Consider the following 4,470-nt stretch of genomic DNA (forward strand, 5'->3'; position numbering starts at 1 on the left):
TTATGTCTCTTATGAATCTTTTAATATAGAATAGATCCTTCTCTTCCTTCCTTTTCTCCTCCTCCTTCCTTTTTCTTACTTTATAATTCCAATGATGTGTTGGAAAAACAAGGCCAGTTACCTTGTAGAATGTCGTCTGGTCTTACCTGGTGGAATGTCTTCGTTTCATTCCTCTACCCATGTCTGCCTACAAGCCAGAAGTTAGATCTACAGAATTGATTAAATTTAGGTTAAACTTTTTGGAAAGAATATCTGCTAGGTGATGCTGCAGCACGCCAGAAGATCTGTGTCTGTGGGTCCTCCTTTGAGAGATGCCGAGTTTCCTCAGCGGGTTCAGGTAGGGCCATCCTGATTTCTCCGTGGTGAAATTTCCTCTCAATCTTTTCTCTCATGATTTCATCCGCTGGTGACCATTCAGCAGGCTCCTGCGTCCCTGCATAGTTACTATAGTTTCTTCCATTGCTGTTGTCACCCTTTTCTCTGCCTTGCTTCCAGCACTGCGGTGTGGGGGAGTTGATGTCAATCAGCACAGGGCGGTGGGAGTGCTCCGGGGTTGGAGTGCTCCCATTTTGGAAGGTGACTTTCTAGCTAACTCTAAACTTCCCACGGGTATTGCTTTAAATGTTTCAAGATGCTGGGCAGCATCTGATGGGAGGATGTTTACGCTCAGAACATTATCTCCTAGTATTTACTAGAACAGTGGTCAGGAGAGGTCTCCATGCCTGCCTGTCCACTCCATTCCCCAGATAACTTCTATTATGTGCTTTGCATACCACAAATGTGTTTCTGTGTGGAGAATCTGATGGCCACATTTTGGTACCTTCAGGGACTGTATTGTATATTTCCCAAGATATACTGGGGAGCGCTGTACTTTCTTTTCTTTCTTTCTTTTTTTTTTGTAAAATGGGACCATTTTAATTTTTTTAAATGTTTTTTTACATTTTAATGTTTTTAATGGATCATTAAAATTTTTTTTTTTACAATTTGTTCTCTCGATGACTGCAGACAAGTAAGGCTCTTTGGTAGTATTAAGAAACATCACAGTAAAGGTGGTTTTCCCAACTGATATGTGGCCAACAATTACAAGGAGTTGCTTATATGAAACATCTGTCAAACCAGTACGACTGCATTTATGCATCCATCGTTTTCAGGATTGTTGGTCACCTGTGCATATTTCCCCTAAATAACTCTGCCTCCTTGTGTCACAAGGCCCAACTCACTCACATTGACCTCAATGATGGTACCCTTGGTAATAACACCCAAAGTTGTATATAATGGAGATGAGGGATTCTTCTTTACACCATGTATTGGCAGGCAAAAGGCTTTCAGTTCAGGATGCGTTACATGGGCTTTCTTGAAACGTAAGCCCATCGGCCTAATGAGGCTTTCATATTTGGGTGATTTTCTTGTAAAGCCATCTCCAACAAAGCAAACTTTAGTAACCATCCTCTTCCATGCCTTCTTCTTTCTCTTTCCCATTCGAATAACTTTTAATACTTCTGTTTCTCCCTGGGCACGAACTTTAGGCAAAGGGACTTCCCATTTTCCCGCTTTCTCTTTTCGTTTTTGTTTAATCATATTGGAAAGCACTTTAGCTCGGGACTGTCCCTCTCTGTCCAGCAGATAGGCAGATACTGCTCCCTGTGGAGTCTTTTCATCGTTTTTTTGCTTGGTGTTTCTCTTTTCATGCATCTTGATAGTCTTTTTCATTTGTGTTTTTTCAGCGTGGCGCTGCTTATGATAGAGCTTAGCCTTCAGACCAATCATCTTCTTTGCCTTCTTTGAACGTTCATGAGCCTCTAGACTCTCCAAGACTCTTTCTCTTTTTCTCATGGTAATCCAAACGATATCCATAGCGTTTATGGTGTAATTCAATACACTCGTTTGAGGCATAGTGAGCGCCGCAGAGGCACCGGGCACAGTCTCCCAGGCGTGAAGAAGGCCTCACCTTTCGGGTCTCAGAGACCCATGCCTGCACTTTCTTTTCTTTTTTTTTTATAATCAATATTTTTTATTATGATGTTGTGGGGTACAGTTAAGGGTTAGGTATACAAATACGTTTCATTCAGGCACCCTATTGATAAGAGGTGCTTCCCCATCCCCAGACAGATATTTGCTACTGTTAATCCCATCTCCCCCCCCATAGTTTCCCACGACTGTCAGTCATTTTCTTATAGTATTAGGTTGGATGTTCAAGGTCCATTATATGAGTGAGAACATGTGATACTCGGACCTTTGTTTTTGGGAGAGGTTACTCAGTATTATAGACTCTAGTTCCATCCAGGTTGCTGCGAAATTCATGATTTTGTTCTTTTTTATGGCTGCGTAGTATTCCATCGTGTATATGTACCACATTTTTTAAACCCAGTCCTCTTTTGGTGGGCAGCATGGTTGCTTCCAGGTTCTTGCTATCGTGAACAATGCTGCAATGAACATACGTGTGCAGGTATCTTTTTTATAGAGTGATTTGAGTTCCTTCGCATATATTCCCAGTAGGGGGATTGTGGGGTCATATGGGAGGTTGATATTTAAAGCATTTAGGAATCGCCACACTGCTTTCCACAGAGGTTGCACTAGTTTACACTCCCACCAACAGTATAGAATTGTTCCCTTTTCGCCGCACCCTCTCCAGCTGCTGTTATTTTTTGAGTTGTTGATAATTGCCATTCTGACTGGAGTTAGGTGATATCTCAGTGTGGTTTTGATTTGCATCTCCCTGATGATTAGTGAGGTTGAACATTTCTTCATGTGTCTGTTGGCTGCTTGGATGTCTTCCTTTGTGAAGTGTCTGTTCATATCTTTTGCCCATTTTATAATGGGATTGTTTGTTTTTTTCTTTTCAGCACGTTTGAGTTCCTTGTAGATCCAAGATGTTAAGCCTTTGTCTGACCTGGTGTTGGCAAATACTTTTTCCCAGTCTGTAGGCTGTCTCTCTGCTCTCTTGATGGTTTCTTTGGCTTTGCAGAAGCTTGTCAGTTTAATAAGGTCCCACTTGTTTATCCTCCCACTTAGACCTGTGGGTTTTGGGTCTTGTTCAGGAATTGGAGGCCAGTTCGTGACCAAGTAGGCTTCATTCCTGGGATGCAAGGTTGCATTTTTTTTTCAGTGCTTAGTGGCCCCTTCCCATTTCTTTTGCTTACCTAACAACAAAGGGGTGCCTGCTTCTGTTATTATTTTTTAATGTCAGAAGATTCTAGACTACTGTGTTTTCGTGGTGGCAATTATTTTTCTTTGAAGAACAAAAACAGAAACCCAGCTTTTCTAGAGATTGCTTGGACTGAAACTGACCTGCAAAGACAACTTTAAGGCTCATCAAAGATTTAAAGAGGCACCCCATTTGCTTATAATGCTTTTGTATGTAGGCCACTGAATCTATTTTGGGAGGACAGAATTGGGTCTATAGAAACATAGTGAGGCCCAGATCATATTCTGGACAGACAAAACGTGGTCTTGGCCATGATCTTGGGTCTCTGCCCTTCCTCCCTACCCTTCTTCTGTAACCACTAAATGCTTATTGGCTGCATATATTGCTGTTTTTGATTCTCCAGCCTCATTACCAAGACAGAAAACAGATTTTTTTGTTTTTCTTTCCATCTACATTGCAGACCATTGATGCACAACAGTTTCTAGCAAGTTAACTAGGCACAAAAATAGTCTCCTCTAGTTGAGTGGGTGATAGCTACCTGGATGGGAGTGATATGTAGGAAGCTTGTCACAAAAAGCAAATACTATGTAATAGGGAAGAAAGTTGATCTATAAGCAAAGAGAATGAAGAAGGCAAGCTTTCCTCATTTTAGATGGCCCAAAGGAGAAAACATCACTGGTGTCCAGGGGGCCATCACCTTGATTCTTGTCCTGCTCAGTGGCCTCTCCTTCTTCTTGTAAAGAGTCTTAGTTTTCCAATTAACCATGCCTGACCTTGGCCTAGTATGATGGTAGGAAAGAGGATGGTGGGGTTGGGTGGAAGAGGAAGACCTTGCTCTCAAAATCTTGGGTACCACTCCCTAACCTCATGCCTGGAATGCTCCATTGAAGATCTGACCTTCCACCTAAACTGGACTCCAGTTCTCTGGGTCTTGGAAGGATCAGGCTGGGTCCAAAGAACATTAAGGATCTATCCCTTCCTCTTTACTCCTGGACTAAGCTATCTGTCTATTTCCCATCTGTCTGTCTGTCTGCCTGTCTGCCTGCCTATCTATCTAGCTAGTTAGCTAGCTAGCTAGCTAGCTATCATCTCTATCCATCCACTCACCCAATTGGTTCTATCTCTCCTGAGAATTCTGACTAATTCACCTGCCCTGGGCCTATTATGTAGGGTGGCAACTGCAAAGGGGAGGAGCCTATGCTCTTGAGGTCCCCGATTCTCTGATTCATTCCTCTTCTCCTAACTCTGGACTCTTCTTTTTAAATTACTTTTGCCTTTACTTCATAAAAGGACACAAAACTTTTCCAAGGAGACCTGGTAAATCT

At 42.2% G+C, this 4,470-nt stretch overlaps 1 pseudogene across 1 annotated transcript; it reads right to left on the reverse strand.

The window, feature by feature from the left end:
* Window positions 1-996: 996 nt before the first annotated feature.
* LOC103269731 lies at window positions 997-1,963 on the reverse strand (annotated as a pseudogene). The gene has a single exon (XR_002482490.1). The product of XR_002482490.1 is annotated as a ribosome biogenesis protein NSA2 homolog pseudogene (transcript).
* Window positions 1,964-4,470: the final 2,507 nt, after the last annotated feature.

The sequence above is a fragment of the Carlito syrichta genome, unplaced genomic scaffold (genome assembly GCF_000164805.1).
Source record: "Carlito syrichta isolate Samal-C Ts95f unplaced genomic scaffold, Tarsius_syrichta-2.0.1 Scaffold309472, whole genome shotgun sequence".
Taxonomy (NCBI): domain Eukaryota; kingdom Metazoa; phylum Chordata; class Mammalia; order Primates; family Tarsiidae; genus Carlito; species Carlito syrichta.